Genomic DNA, 17,257 nt, shown 5'->3' on the forward strand with positions numbered 1-17,257 from the left:
GTGTGACTTTGCCTATGGTATGTGGGATATAACTCCACTCTAGGTGTTTAAATACAGGTCAGACATTGGCAGTAAGACTTTTATGGGAATTTAATACCACATGTGAGCTTCAAAAATCGGATATGTCTACACTTTAGGCATTCAAATCAGATTTTGGTCAAGCCAAAGATAATCTGAATTAGCCTGATTTGAATGTGTTTAAATTTAGACTTTAAATGGAATGTAGTTGGGTTTGATAAAATTCCAGACCAAGGGGCATCATTTAGATAATAAAATGTATAAAAAATGAAAAATAAAATATGTGTGGTTTCAGCATGTGTGTGAGAAAATAGAGATGGTTTATGGGACAGATAGTAAAGAGGAAGACATGTAGATGAGGGGGGTGGAGTGACAGATAGAGAAAGAAGAGAGAGAGAGGAGTGGATGCAATGAACAGGAAGCATGCGGAATGAATTCCCAGAGATGGCCACGCATGGCTGGGCTGAACTGGCCTGGATCCGGGAGGTGGAGGCTGGGTGGGGGGCTGAGAGGCTCCTGCATGTCCAGCTGGACAAAAAGAGAGAGACAGAAAGACAACAGAGAGAAAGAGAGAGAGAGGCCCCCGGGCGTCGACAGGTGTAGCTCTCCACTCCAGCTGAGGCCTCACAGCTGACCTGGATCTCTGGACATTTCTCTCTATGTCTGTCTCTCTCTTGCTCTCTCTCTCTCTCTCTCTCTCTCTCTCTCCCCCTGTCAAAACACATGCTTTAACTCTGAGGGTTACACACACGACAAGCTACGGTATGTTACACCATGTTCACTTTTCTTCATTTAACACGGCAGCTCTCCCAACCAGGCTGCAGCCACAATTCATCACACAATTGCCTGGAGTTAAAAACTAGCACCCTTTGTCAAAAACTAGTGTCCCTTCACACATCCATCCTGCATCTTATTGCAGATACTTATTATTACTTGACTGATATGCAGTAGAAGTGTGCAGTAGAGTTCACTGACTCAAGGCAGTTAGTTTCCATAAGCAGGAAGTGAGTAAAAGTTTTTTTTCATCAAAGCAATTCCTCTAAGGATCAAACACAATGCAGCAGCAAGCATCCACAGTAATAAAAAGTGGGTCTTCTACAATGGTTAGATCTGCATGTCTCACTCATGAAAGCAACTATCACAGTAAAAAAAGAGAGACTTGTTTTAATTTTTGCCTTGGTTGACAATGGTGAGCAACAGGAAATAAGGGATGACATGAAAAACACCTCCGGCTGGATTCACACCCAGGGCATTGTAATTAAACAACTTGGACCTCCAGACAGGACACCAGAGAATCACTAAATGTAATCAGTGTGTAGGAATTTTACTTGATGCAATTGCTGCTGAAACATAAACCTTATAGAGAATAAGACACTCATTGTGCAAGGCTTAATAGAGGCCCCCTAAACTAACTTAATATCTCTGTATTTCTCACAACACTGGTATTGTTGGTGGTGGTTTGTCTCTGAACCCTCCCATAGACGCTGTTGCTTCCTACCACAAAGAGAAAAGAGCTTCCCCAGTCAACGTTTGTCTCTTTGGCTTTACTGAGAGGATAATATGTTGTAAGTGACTTTTTCCACTCGCTCAAAGCTTCAGCTCTTTTTGCAAAGGAACAAAAGTGACCTCTTCCTTGTTTTGTGATGGAAAAGAATCCCAACATTTCCCACTACATCTGACCAATAAAACAAAATGTAACATGCAAAGTAGAAGCTGCCGACCTCCTGAGCAGTGATTTTAATCATTTATGGTTGATTATTAGATTTACTTCCTAAAATCAATGTGATAATGATTAGGTGATGCTAACACATAACACATTTAAGAAATACTGGTGTGGTGGTTAAAGAGACTGTCATATATTATATAGTGCATAAAACCCCTTCCTGGTCCTCATCTTGTGCAGTATCATAGTAATATTATATTTTAATATAAAGAATTATTACCTCAAAAACATCTTTTTACCAATTAGTGTTTCTATCATCATCCAGACCTTTTTGTCATGTTATTTGAAACATCAACACGTATAAAAGTAGAATTAATTTAATTTGCCTCACTGGCTCGTTTCGTGAGGCGACTCTTAACATGATGAGTAAATGAGTATTCTAATATGACAAGTTAAAATGATAAGGTCAGTGCTGCTGAACAAAGAGGGGCCATTTTCTATCATTTGACAAAGGACTAGATTACACTCATGTTAAATAAACAATGAATTAGAGCGAGTGAACAAGAACAGATTGATTTGCTGTTAGCAGAATGGCAATTAATCTTACACTGCAAATGAGGGTACAGCGAAAAAAAATACAAAGAATGAAAAAATACAATGAGCGCCATTGTGAAAGCAGCATTGTTTCATGTCAGTGTCAAATGTAGTAAATGTAATGTACTGTACTTATTACATGCTTTGTCTTTCCCTGCCCAACAGGGATTTCATACTTTGTTGTCTTAACTTATTTTTGTTTCCTTAAAAGAAATACGACAATCCGCAAATTGGATTATTTCATTTGTTTCTTATGCAGGTTTTTGTGAGAATAACAACATTGAAACGAGGCAGATAAGATCATTAGCACAATGTCACTCAATGTAAGATATTTTTTAAACAGGGCTACTTACTTTGGAAAATTATTTAAAGAAAAATCAAGATGTCAGAGTTCACTTCTAGATTAAATTAATTATTCACATATTTAATTTATTTGTCTTTGTAAGTTTTGTTTTTTGTTGTACCATTTATGATACCTGAAAGCAAAGGCATTCCTCATGAGGAAATCTGTACACACTTCTGTGAACATTTGGCACCAAACTGTACAACTTTTAGTACTTCAGGGACAGGCATTTTTGTCTTAGCTGTGATATTTGACTATTTGGGCAAACATGCAAGTGCATGCATCCCTGAATGCTCCCACCCCACCAACACACACACTCACATCCCCTAAACCGAGCCTCTCCTTCTCAACACACACCCATCCATCCATCCAACCACACACACACACACACACACACACACACACACACACACACACACACACACACAAATACACTCAAGTGGATATTATCAGCGGTGCTCAGCTGAGGCTCCAGGCCTGTCCGGTCCCCATGGCGTAGCAGTGACCAGGGGAGGAAAAGCTTATCTCGGCCCCAGGCCCCTCCCTCAGCCTATTGCCTTGGCTCCAGGAGCTGGGAGGCAGATGCCATGCGGGCCCCCAGTGTGGCATGTTTCTGTGGCCAAAGCATATAGCGTTTAATGCTTAAGGGACAGGCTTTTGAACCAGACAGTCCATCTTGTCTGTGTGTTTGTGTGGAAATGTGGGTGTTTGTGCAAGCCACACAGCAGATGGAGGTAAAGGCTTTTAGTATGACCAACTCCCTCTGGCCCACCTGGACCAGATCAGAGCATTTGGTACTCACACACAAACACACACATACACACACACAAGCTTCCGCACAAGGACTTAAACTGGCTGTACTCCCTGGATAATAATAAATGGGACTGAATTATAACCAGGTGTAGTGTTATTCCAGGAATATTTGCTTCCTTTAAATTCATATGGACATGATCAGTGGGATGTGGTGTTAAATCATGTGATGATGGAGATGAGCATAATGAAGATGATGACTACAGAGATAAATCGGGTGATACTGTATGAGACAGTGAGGGCACTTATTAAACCTAAATTCATACTGTTTTTTGCACTGATTTCAGTTAATACCAATTATGTCGGGAGTAGTTGGGAGAATCAACCACCTCCTCACATCCAGCATGTTCTCACAGTCACACTGCACCATAATCTCCATTCATAACAAACTATTTCCTCATTGAAATGGTGAGTATTTCATAGAACGACAAAGGCGAGAACAGGTGTTTTTGGAATGTGCAGCGGAAAAACTCCAAATGAATTTTAAAGAGTGAGGTTAACAGCTTCGAAAAGCTCCTTTCGTCTCAGCGAATTATGCTAAGTGTTCACAAAACATTGGTCTAAATATAGAACTGGAACTGCAGATTAGCTTGCACATTGATAGGTCTATAAGACAGCGGCACGGAGCTGTCTTCCCTCTTTGACTGGCACGGCTTTGAACCCCACTGCTCAAATTCACTCCACAGTGGATAAAAATCTGCAAGTGTGTGTCTGCCTATTAGCCTGTCTGTGTATCTTCGTACACGGACCAAAGGTGAATGGTTTTTCTGTGTTCGGAGCAAATCCTGTGTTTAAATGTTTGCTTGAAATCGCTGACATATAAGGCATACAGGGCACTGCGGTAGAATGAAAATGACGCTACTGGAGTTTATTTTAGAGCGAGAGCACCTTCCCCTTGGCTGTTAAAATGCATTAAAGAAAGAGTGACGTTTCTACTCTTGGGGCTAACTACATCATACAGGCTCGCAACCCCCGGAAACATCGAATGGTTAGACTTGCTCAAGTCCTGTTTCAGCGAAGACAACCATGCTCTAATATTGGAGTCTTGCCTTTGATGTGTAATCACACATGCGCATGTCTACCACTCACACAGGCACAATACATTTGCTGAGATAAAGTGACTGCAGTATATGACCCATTTTGCAGAGGCAGGGTTTTGCTTTCATAACGATGGGGTGTGAGTGAGCGCGTGTGTGTTTGAATGCATAACCAGTATCTTACACCGGAATGATGCAGCACGACAGGCTTTTAAATCTTGAAAAGGAAGTGCTGGGCTGGTTTCGGGTAAAAATGCTGCTGTCACACGTCCAGTCATAATGCCGTTAGCCATACTCCCCTGGGGCGACAGGCAAGCCAGTACTGAAAGTACTCACAAGTGGCAAGAAATGGGGAAGTATTATCTTGAGTCAAAAAATTCAAAAATCTAGTTTAGGGCACGTGTTGTGAAATACATTTCATGTTCCTTAAGTGTGGCGACAAGCCTCGAAACCCCTGTACATCCTCCTCAAGCAGTTAATAATCATTGTTTCACGGTGTTGGAGGAGCGAGGCGGAGATAATGTTTTGTGTCGAGATAACGCGTTGCCTTATTCCTGCCGCCTCCTGTTAACGCACAAGACAAATGGAATGGGCGCATCGCCTTGGAGCCATCCAAATGAGGGTGTCTGCTGTGAAGTGAAGTGAAGTGAAGTGAAGGAGGAAGAGGGAGGGGGGCAAGTGCCACAAAAATCGGGGAGCGGCTGCTCGACCCTTGCGGCGCATCACGGCAGCAGTCAAGTGAATGTGAAAACAAGAGAAAGCTTTGCGGAATATTGATTTAATGCCGCAGCCTGAGCAGGGGAAGATGCGCGCTCCAGATTACATGCGCTCTATTTCCCACCCATACAGAACCTTGAGTTCCTCAGCCTCCACACTCCAGAGAACCAGGGAGAGACGGAGATGGAATGTTCTTTTATGTGCCCTCTGTGAAGTCCAACTGTGTAGAAAATCAATGTGGAAACACAAAAGAGGGTAGAAAAGCATAAATATGTAAAACATATCATGCTCCCTTTGTTTCTATACATGTAAAAGAGAATATCAAAAGATCTTCTTGCTGTAACCTCCCACCACAGCACCTATAGGCTGTATCCCTTCCTTTCAATTAGCTCCCTGTCTCCTAAATAATGAATTAGCTTCGGAACTTATTAGGATCAAAAGATTATTTTAAAGGTTGGTTTAGGTCTTAGCACCACTAACCACAGTATGGTAGGAAAGCACCAGGACAACATGAAGTCACAGCATTTCAGAGATTTAAGGTGACTGTTGGGTCTTATAGTAGTGTCATTTTAGTGTCAAAGATGTTTTTCTTGCTTTGTGGAGGGTGATTTTTTATCAGCTTTTATCATCAGCATGTGAAAATGGCATGATCTTGTTCCTTGCATTACATTTGATGATTGCTTTGTTAGGTGTCTTATTAATACAATTCCTGATCCACCTGCATCAGTTCATAATCAAATTATCCAAGAAGACAATACAACAAATCAAACAATATGAGCCAGAAATTAGATGATTTATTTCTGTTCTTGTAATCGTGTATATCATGGCAGTTGTGTATCTATTACATGCCATTAAAATCAGATACAGGTATGTGTTGTGCAGTAAAACACTTGAAATGTTATCAGTGCAATATTAATTGAAAAACAAACCACTGGTCAACTGACTGACAAGATATTATTATCATCTGGCCAATGTCATCTGGCTCCATTGCTGTCTTTTTAGATGTTGCTTCAAAACGTTTTCAGTCTTTATTTTGTAATTTTTACTCTGCATCATAATGCTGAAATCGATCAAAGATCAAATCTTGCCTCACTTAGATTAAAGTGTCCACATCTTCAACTTGCCAGCCACTCGAAGTTGATGTGTAGACTCATCAGACATTTTCATTCATTCCTCCTTTTTAAAGAGAGGAAACAGAATGTGTGCATTTCTCCTCGCTGCCCTCCGTGTAACTCTGTGCGTCGATGACAAAAAAACAGAAGATCTTGGGAACAATTTGTTGCCCCCCCTCCTCCCCCGGCTGCAGAAAATTATGAACAGTGAGCTGCACTCACATTCTTGCGCACAGCCAAATGAGGAGGCGCCTCCGCTCCCGTTCTGGGCCAATGGCGCACAGAGCAGCCTTATCATACTTATCCCCGGCTGGCCAATGGCGCACCTCTACCCGGCTCACATGACGCCTTTCTGTGCGCTCCCACTCCTCTCAGCGCTCAATCCCGGCGAGTGCAGGCATCACTGAAGACCTGACACCGGCGGAATCGGACGTCCACTGTCCTCAGCAGAATTAACCAGGTGTTATCTTATGCAAACTTTATCGCCATCAGATGAAGCTGACCATCCTTTCGATGAGAATGACCCTGCTTCGCCGGAGGAACAGACTTTTTTCCGTCTCCAAACGACCGGAGAGGCGCAGGGGCGAGACAATAACGCCCAGAAGTTATTGAAATGAATCGTAAGTAGGCGACGTTATATTTTTTTCCTCTTCTAATCGCTTATTTATCGCTAAAATTCCGGAAAGTAGTAGTTTTATTTATTATGTAGTCGACTTAAGTTTAAAATGTGTATTTATGACTGCATGAGTCACTTTTACGGCGTATGTTTTCTGTCCTTTTTGTTTAGGCTACATTCAAAGGAGAATTAAACATTTAAAAACGCTTTATATGCTTTTATCGCTAAACATAATTGGCTTTACTTGATGCTTGAATGATCTCGGAGTTAATTTTGCCCTGTCGACATTCTATGTGAGTCTTTTCTTTGTGGATGTGTGGCTGTCTTCGCGTAGCGCCATAGCATGAAATATAGATAAAAAGCACACGGTAAACCCGCTGACCCCAGCCAGGCAGGCTGTGCAAGCGGTCCACACGGCTCAATGGGGACAATTAGGGGAGGAGGGGGGGTACGAGAGAGAAAAAAATACTTGAAGCGCACTAAAACAGGGCTGCACTTCACTTCAAACCGCTAGACGGGATAAGGGTGGATCTTCAATAACCTTATGTGACATTTCCAATGCTGGATTTGGCAAAAAAAACAAAACAAAAAAACGACACTTAAGTTTAGACTCAGGTCAGGCTCAGAGAAAGAGAGTTAAACTGAAATGCTTATTTTTTTCCCCCAGAAATTAGTTGCTCCACCAAACAAGCATTTATGTCAAATTCCAGTGAATTTGACAGACACACTATGAGGTCATGTCATTCACTGAAGCCTTTCATTGACTGGAAATCAGGGGGTAGTGGGGTCAGGGGAGGAGGGAGGGAGGGGGTGCATATATGTACATGTGGGAGTCAAAGCAAAAATGGGTGCCCTCTGATTTTCTGTGATTTCTGCACAATCAGAGGGAAAGAGCAGGGGACTGGGGCCATTTGATGTTTTGAAAGGCTTCAGATGGCTTTAATTAGGACCTATAAAATCTGTCTGCCCCATTCTCTGAGGCCGCGCTTTGGAGGATCGAGAAGGGAGGGGAAATGAAAAGAAAAAGCAAACCGATACAGAAAGTCACTTTGGCGAAGGATTGTCAAATCAAAATTTTATAATCCTCCTCTTTTCTTCTTGTTGCTCCCTCCCTCACCTCCCACCCTCCCTTCCTTGATGCTGGTGGTATGTAGGCAGCCCTCTTATTCCCTCTTTGTTTGGCTGCTGTGTTATCTACACTCACCCCCCCAATCCTCCCACCACCCTCAACCTAACTGCCGCCTACAGTCGGCCCGAGCCCAGACACCTGAACGCTAGACATAATGATCAAGAGAAGTTCCAGTCTGTCTGGAGCACAGCCAGTTGTTTTAGTTTTTCTTCTTCTTCTCCTTCTCTTTTTTTTTTTGTCCCTATGCTGGCCTGGCTGGCCCTCCCGGTGCCTCTGCCTCTTTGCCATTTCTCCATCCACAATCAAGACACGCTATGTTGTTTGTGAGTTTGTATGTGTGTCTGTGTGTGTGTGTGGTACAGGGTTGCAGTTTAATCACTACTGCTACTGTTGCTGCCGCTGTGTAGCTTATATGGATCTTGGATGGAGTGTGGGTGACTCACACAGCTGCAATACACACACTCATGAGGAAACATCAAAGACTTATTCTGTCTGTGTGTGTGTGTGTGTGTGTGTGTGTGTGAGAGAGTGTGATATTTCAGCTATGCTGTTCTGGCGAGCATCTGTAAGAATATAGGTATGGCGTACCACGCCTGTAGTTATTTTATTTTTCTATTTTGTTTAAAAAGCTGGGGTTTATGTGCTGTGCTACTTGGCTCTTTTTAAAAGCATTTACATTAATTGCACTAGGATACATCACTGTTCGGAATTTTTCTGTACCACATACAGGAGGCTCTGAAGCTTCATGTTTTCCCTGTTTTAAGTTTTTCCAGTGTGATGATATTAAACCTGAGTCTTGATCTTGGCGTTCAAAAGGATTAGGGTCAATAAAACAACATTACCCCATTATTAATGAATGGGAGTTGAATCTTTTGAGCTTCAAAAATAAACATAAAACATATTTCCTGCTTGAAGATTCCATTTTTACTGTACTGGAGGTTGTAAATGAGGCCCTCAGCTGCAGTCTGTCGCACCTCGACTCTGACGGTGGGTGTCTTTGAGTTGGGGCGTAAGTCGAGGTGGCTTCTGAAGTCGAGCAAAAGGAAATACAAAACACTAATTAGAGGTGGGAGTTGCTAAAAATGCTTCGATATGTGTATTTCTCTGACAGACAAATTCATCTTCAAGAGTGTCTTCCTTTTGAGGAGTACATGTCTTTGTTTTCTCGATGTGTGTTGGTTAGGGATTACATCATTTGGCTGCTGCTGGGTTAGCTAGATAATAAACTAGCTTGCTTTATGGAAAATGGCTGGTTGGACTGGAGTCTTTGTTCGACATCTTTGCTTGACAACACAGTGAATAACAGAACACGTTGAGTTGTATATAATGTTTTTCTGTTTCTAGTCCAATGAGCCTAATCATTTTTATTGTGTATTCTGGGTTGTTTTTTTTTTTTTCTCAACGATGTCCATTTTTGATGAACTTGTTTGTTAGAAGATTATCCCCTAACAACAGGAATGGGCTCTATTTGTGCCCTCAGCCATATAATCTTCTCAGATATGATGTTTTGAAGAACAAGTGTTGTTAGAATTTACACAGAGCTTCGGCCGAAATCCTGCCACTTGCTTGTGTGTGTTTTTTGAAAGCTGACTGTGTGTATCGTGGCATCAAGGAGATTGAGGATGTCTCTTCCTCTGCCACCACCCTTTTAAGGGGGAAGTAATAAAAAGCTCAATGGGTGCAACAAGCTGTTCATCCCTCCTACACTTTGAGGCTTTCTACCTGGAGATGAATAGGAGGCCCCTCCATAACGAAGGGGGAGAAGAGAACATTTTATTGAAGGCTGAGGCTGTGGGGGGATGCACCATAGCTTATAGACACTTGGTGTGAAATAGTCCAGTTGTACCAGTTTATAGGATAGCACTGTCTACTGAGTTTGACATGAGAATTATTGTTATTTTAGGTTCTATGAAGGCATCATTTTCTAAATCACTAATCTGTCAACATATTTGAGTACAAATGATGTAAATCTATTAAGGTTTAAGTAGGTCAAAAGGGTGTTATGTAAACATTACCAAATTGTCCTGTTAAATCCTGCTTGAAGTAAAATATTGTCTTCATAGCATGATAACACAACATCCATGATAATGACATTGGACAATCACAAAGCCACAGATTAGGTTTTTCGGTAACCAGATTTATGCGTGAAGAAGTGAAGTCATGGTCAGGAATGTAAATGGTGGAGTCATTCAATTACCACCGTGCCCTTTCCTGGGAAAAGTCCCCAGCCGTGAAGAGGTTAATTGTTTTTGAATCTCCATCCAAGGGGAGAAAATGTACGAACGGGAGGGATAATTGAGCTGCTGATAGTTGAGTGGATTATGGATTACTGCGCCTTTCCAAAGGAGAAAAGAAAAGGAGGTGAACGAGAGACGAAGGAGAGAAGGAAAGTGAAGGAAGGGGTGCATGAAAGGCACATGTTGTGCGATGCAGCCGCAGGGGTTGTCTGGCCTTCTGAGGAAGAGGGAGTACTCCAATTCTTTTTAGCCTGCGAGGTGACCCTTGACCCCTCGCATGCTCCTCCCTGCTCCAGGTGCAAGCCCTCACTGCTGGCAGCTCACACACAGACACACAGTGCAAGCTAATTTATCACACACTCTGCAAGCACCGGAGGGAAACGTATGAAAACACAGATCCTTTTCACATTTTCACCCCCCTGCTTCTTTTTCTTAATGCCATTCTATTGTCAGGGGTTAAAGATCCGACCCTGCTTGTTGGGGTGGGGGTGAGTTGTGACAATATCACAACCTATCACTCGCCTTTTTTTTTTTTTTTCTTCCTCCTGAAATATTTTCTCACCAAGAAAATGGATGACTGTCATTAAATGGGGGGAAAAAAGAAGATCTGACATGGTGCAATAATCACAGGAGTGTTAATCAGAGGGATGTCATGTATAATTACTACAGTGTTTGATAACACCACAGCGAACCACCTCAGGCCATTAGCGAAAGTTTCCCGATTCTATTAATGGGCGTTAATAAAATTCAAGAAAACCCGGATGGAACGAGCCCTCTGCATGGCCCAGTGGTTAAAGCACTGTAAGGTTAATGAACCAATTTAAATACTTTCTGCTGCCATCTGGGTGGAGTGACGAGGCAGATGCTCCCTACTCTGTACTGTTACGTTGTGCTGTTCAGCACAGAGGAATGCGTCGGGTCCACAGAGGTCCCTGAGCCCATTTTACATTAAGCATGTGGTCAAAAACAATCATGGCTGAACTGAAAATCGATGCTGCTAAAAGGTCCTGTAGAAATACACTAAGCATCGACCAGACTGCTTTTGTAGTATGTGTTTAATATCATTTAACCCTGTTGCAAATGGGTGAATAATGAGTGCTTGTCTTTTGGTGGATGTTAAATGTAGTTATCAAATTTTACTACCTCTTTAGGTCACCAGCCTTAGCTATTGTTCTTCATAAAAAGTGACGCTTAAGTGTGGATTATATCATGACCCCTCCCGGTTTTATACAAAAAAAAATGTCAGGGAAAGGGGGAAGTCAACTGTGCCTCAGGCAATAAGAAACTCGACAGGGGCGATCCACAAGAATAACCATAGACGATGCTGGAGACTGGGGGGGGGGAAATTAGTGTATATCCACCTCTCTGCCATCCTCATCTGGGTGATCACATTACAAATAGAGCATTCTCGAAGCGCTCTTTTAGCAGAGGAACACAATGAGGTCTGTCGGCAATCAATAAAGCAGTGTGAAAGCAAAGGGATATACTTAAAAAAAGCAAAGGGATATACTTAAAAAAAAAAATCAAAGGCACTGGCTGGCATGGCCATCATCTCGGCCTGTCTGCTGGAATCAGATAAGGGAGCGGGGCCTTGCAGAATAGGTTGTTCGGCCCCAGGGCTGCTTGACTTGAAGGATATCCTTCCTACTGGCACCCATTGCAGACAGATTTCATCTGCAAATGTGCAAAACCAAAACGTTTCTGTATCTATCTGGTCCCTCTCTGATACTGTACATGTGGAAGAATAGCTGGATTACCCAACGGATAGATGGGTAAAATGGAGCATAATATGTAATCCCTATGGGGAGAAAATACACAGCTATTTCTCTAACCCCTCTGTTGTCCTCCATGGATGATGGCTTTTACCTCATGCTTCACTTACATGATTTAAAGAAAAAAATCACCCTGGTTTTGGTTTGACAATGTGTCAGACTGGTGCGAGTGTTCGTCTCAGATTAGCTCTTTGTGCCGTGAGAAGAGAGGAAAGACGGAGTAGGGGGGTCAGGGATGGGGGAACAATACTGCTGCGATCCCAGTTGAAAGAAATAATTTGCACAATTTTATGAAAGCTGTATTTGTCCGGTCGGATGGTTCTATCAAAGCCTAACAGCTACGGTGGAACGTGATTTAAATGACGGGTGAGCAACAAAGCTGGCAAGATGTCGGGTTAGAGTCATTTCTCAGCTGAACGCTCTCCAGGTAAATGCAGATAATGCGCTCTCGAGTTTTTCTTTCTCTTTCTTAAAGAAGTCTAATTTCTACAGATGGTTCTGAGCTGACACCAGCGCTGCCAGAGCTTCTGCTCACAGAGCTAAGCTTGTACAAGATTTATGTGGGGAAGATGAAAAGCCATCATGGCTACAATTTTTATGCTTGTATATTCATCCCTGGAAAAACTAGCTTAGAAAAGCACTGAGCTTCTTGTTCTTCTTTTAAAACTTTAAATACCAGGGTGGTAAACTTGCAAAGGATGAGAGTTCAGGTAAGTCCACAGAAGATGCAATAAGAGGATGAATGCGATTTCTCAGACTGAAACCTGCTGTTCACTTGCAGTGCAGATAACAGAAGATCTGCCTCTACCCATATCTGTTGTTGTCTTCAGTTTCAGAACCCCCTACAGTATTTCCTGGTGACTCACTTCTTTCCGAGCCATTTATGCTTGAAAACTTCCTAAGGATGAACCACACATATTGTGGGCTTTATCGTCGATGAGGGACCATTGGGCATAATGAAGTTCTGTTTCCCAGCATGAGTTTGGGAGTCTCATGATTACAAATGCTCCTCTCATTGTCTCCCATCATCTCCTGCCTAATTGAAGACAATATAACGAGACAATGGGGTCTAGCTCATCATTCTGCATCAATGGCATGCTCTATGGAACGTGCCAGTCTGTTAAAAGTGGGGTGGTGGTGGTGGGAGGGGTGTGTGTGTGTAGATACTTGAATGCACTCGAGCTTGTTTAATTTGGACCAAGAAGATGGACAATTAAACTACAGCTCCCGGGGGGGGCTGCTTCTCCACTTCATGGCCGCCCACCCTTGTATACGCTCCTGGATGTGTCTGGGTCATGCGTTGGGGGGTGGAGTGGAGTTTGTAGGCGGGAAGGGGATTGGGTGGGGGTATGCCTCTGAAGGGGTTGTCTCAGATGATTAGGATAGCCAAGTGGGGAGAGTCCCTCAGTGCCTGGCCTCCTTCACCTCCCTAATATGCTCTGAATAAGTCCCCCTCCGCTGTGCGTTTGTTGTGGGGTTTTGGCGGGAGGTGAGGGGGATTATGTCTGGCCATGGTTTAGGAGTGTTTGTCATCTGCCCCCTCGAGGCCTGCACCAGCTCCTTTGTCTGAGTGTCAGGCGTCGGTACAATGTCAAATCACACAATGTGCCTATGCAATCAGGGCATCGGGGGTTAGGAACTGACACAGGATTTCATGTCTGGATTTTTCTTTTTTCAATAACTTAATTTTATGGTAGCGAATGAATACAGCCAACTTACTTCATGCACTGTGTTTTTGTAGTAATTGCGTATTTATGCGTATTTTTTTAATCCTGACCCTAAGTCACTTATATACTATTTTTAGAACTATTTTAAAACATCACATTTCTCTGCCCATTTTGTCGTTACACTATGTATTTTTTTGCATTTCCGTAAGTTACTTTGCATGACATAAATGTGACGTAGTTTGTTATTCTCAGAATATTATCACGTAGAAGCACATTTTGTTTTTTGAGTAAACAATTGGTTTTGTTTTGAGCCTCTCAAAATCCAAACAAGAGCTCTGCCTGATGTTCAACAGTCATGCAGAGAAAAATCAATCATAGAAGAGGAAGCAATGCTCATTTCTCTACAGAGGCATCAATAAACCAGAATGCTTTGCAGCCACAGCTTGCATCTTTGCTAATCTATGATTGCTAGTGTGCGAAATCCATCAAACTCTTTAACAGCTTTTTTTCTAATTTGAACAATGTGGCACTATGGCATTGTTTGTTCCCCAGTTTCACAGTGCTATCACTTATGCATCTTGAGACATGCGGGATACCACAAAAGAAGAAATATATTTGCAACACTTGATAGCTAAATAACACTTGAAATTCAGTAAGCAAGTGATACAGTGGTGATACAGAATTGTAACAGTATGGTAGAACTGACCTTAAATCAAGAAATCAAGGGTTAATACTTTATCTGTGTGTGTATCTATATATATATATATATATATATATATATATATATATATATATATATATATATATATATATATATATAAATTCAGTTTAATGGTCTCAAAGGTGTTTCTGTGGTTTCACACAGTGCATCCACAGAGATCCATTCATCTCCACACAATGGCTAACAAAGAGGGCACTGAGCCCCAGCCAAATATCACAAGTTACATTGAAAACAAACACAACGGTCTTGCTGCATACTGAGGAGAAAAAAACCTCCCCAATGACTATTACCAGTTCTGGAGGATTTAGGCGCTGTGGGAGAAATGGCTTTGCATTCAAGTCACTTGGCCATTTGGAGCACCAGGAAATGACACATTCCTCCTTCCCGGTAACAAAATAAACACAAATATAGCTTCCTACTATTTCTGCACGTCTGCAATATGAGTGTTAATTACTTTGCTAGAAATTGTAAAATTGATTTTAAGGTCTTGATTTCACTGCACTTAGGGGATCATTTTATCAAATCAGGCTTCAAATACTATGGACTTTGGGATTTAAATGAAAGGTTTCTTTAACAGCACACCAGCATTCCTCCATAATAACTAGTTATAGAAAATAGTATGAACTGTTATACATAGTTAAGTGTTTTGAATCTGTAGAATAATTGATTTAATTACATCTATACAGGGACAAAGCCTTTCCAGTGCAACAACATTTTTGAAAAGGTTAGCAAAAATTTAACAAAAGTTTTTTTCTAAGATTGGGTGCCCTGAATTATAGTGACCTATGGGAACACTTTACTTTTTCAGTCTCGGCTTTTCTCAAGTTGAACTTGCTGCTAATTCTGACTCACAAAGGTACACTGCAGTGACTAATCTTGTCACAATATGCAGTTGCTTATAATGTTTCCAAGGGCGTACCTTCCTACTTTGTAAATGAGTAAATATACCAGGTAGATGAGTTTTGATGACACCCAACAAGCTATTTTTGATCTCTTAAGCCTTCACACGCTCTTATGAATGGCAGTTTTAGGTGTTTCTCTTACAGCTGTGTTCAGAGCCTCAGAGGCTTTTTAACTAAATATTTCAGAAAATGAAAATATCAGAAGTTCACTTATCCTGCCTCGCCTGCTTGTGGAAGTGTTTTTTTTTTTGTTTTGTTTTTTTTAGCTTCTAAGTATTTTCCACTTCATTTGACTGTGCCTGAAGGTATATTAAAACCATTTTCATAAAGACTTTTGAATAAGCCCTTGAGATGTTTTTTATAGCTGGGGTTTTAAGGAGTGTAGATAGACACATCAATAGCTGTTTGTGTGTGTTGAGGGTGAGGGAGCAAGTAATTACAGTTGTGTGTGTAATTGAGTTTTCCTGGATTCTGGGTAAAAGTCTCATCTGACCAATGGAAAGGTGTTCTTTGGGGTTTTTTTAGCCTGGTATTACAGTGTAGAAGAGGGAGAATACTTGTGGTATCAAAGCAGTTTCAATCTCATTGGGATTTTGGTGGATATTAAATGCTTCCAAAATGAGTTGCACAGCTTCAAACAACCCAGAGTCCTCAAAGGGTAAAAAAATAATGGAATCGAACTGAATTTTGCTTACACGGAAACACAAAAATGTAAAGACTCCAATATTTTTCTTTGTTACATCTTTTTGAGGTGTGGAAGAGGTTGTAGGAGGTTAGGGTTAATACACTGGCAAATATATCGGTCTATGCCAATCATCTATCAAATGGAGTCAGACTTTTTTCTGTTGGTACAAGAAAGCAAATCTGGTGCGGATGATCTCTGTGTGGGCAGGAAACCTTGAAGGTTTGCATCATGTCTGCCACATTCTCCCCGAGGGTATTCTAGCCTCCTTACATGCAGAAACTCATGCACGCAAGCTCCCGTTTTTCTGCACAGCGCAGCAGGAGTCTGTCTTCATCTGTCCTATTGATTGATGAAGCAGACACAGTGGGGTGTCCGAGAGAGGCAGAAGTCTAGATCAAGGCTGCGTGCTGCATCACTGGCAGTCACACCACACATTCTCTCACTCACACACACACACACACACACACACACACACACACACACACACACACATTGACAATCACACACTCCTTCGCTGTCTCTGTCATGTTCTCTCTGTGTCTGTCACAGCAGACACTGTAGACACAGGCAGCCATGACACCCAAGTGTACATACATGCATACTGAGAGACATGACACACACAGCAGTGCTGACACACACGTCATCATAGCTCACAAATACACCATATCACACTTACACACACGCACACACACACACACTCGGAATGAATTAGCATGGCTTGGCTGTGCGGGCGACTAAGTTGGACAGGCATTTTCTATAAACATAATGTTTGTAGATTAGTTGGGGTTAATGATCCGATTGCCTCGGAGCTGCCACGGCGTGTGTGTGTGTGTGTGTGTGTGCATGTGTGTTTTTGGCTAAGAGGAAAAGGCACTGCATTACAGTGCTGTCTACCTCACTTCCAAATGAGACATGCCCCAGGCACCATTACAAGAGCAGTATTTATGCTATTAGGGAGCTGGGTTTGCCGCACTAGCAGTGGTACTAGAATGAAACAGCTAAAATTATGTCTTGACTAACCTCAATGGGCAGGTCCAGTATTTTCTTTGCATAAATGAGAAATTACAAGTTGTGTACTTAAAGGCTATTTTTGCAAATAGCCTGTTGGAATATCATGCACATTATTTCTGCGCCATGTAAATGTAAAAGCCAAAGGAATAGAGCTGTTTTTTTGTTTTTTTAAAGTGTTTGTTCTTTCAGAGCAGAAATAAAAATCTAGAGTCAGTTTTTTTTT

At 41.9% G+C, this 17,257-nt stretch overlaps 1 long non-coding RNA gene across 2 annotated transcripts in view; it reads left to right on the plus strand.

The window, feature by feature from the left end:
• Positions 1-6,084: 6,084 nt before the first annotated feature.
• The window catches only part of LOC122877563, a 31,427-nt gene continuing 20,254 nt past the window's right edge, over positions 6,085-17,257 (plus strand). Inside the window, exon 1 of one of the 2 annotated variants that reach the window (XR_006378281.1) lies at positions 6,085-6,914. This is a non-coding gene — a long non-coding RNA (uncharacterized LOC122877563). The remainder of the gene's footprint in view (positions 6,915-17,257) is intronic. The other variant, XR_006378280.1, reaches the window with a different exon arrangement.

This window comes from Siniperca chuatsi, linkage group LG6, assembly GCF_020085105.1.
Source record: "Siniperca chuatsi isolate FFG_IHB_CAS linkage group LG6, ASM2008510v1, whole genome shotgun sequence".
Lineage (NCBI taxonomy): Eukaryota > Metazoa > Chordata > Actinopteri > Centrarchiformes > Sinipercidae > Siniperca > Siniperca chuatsi.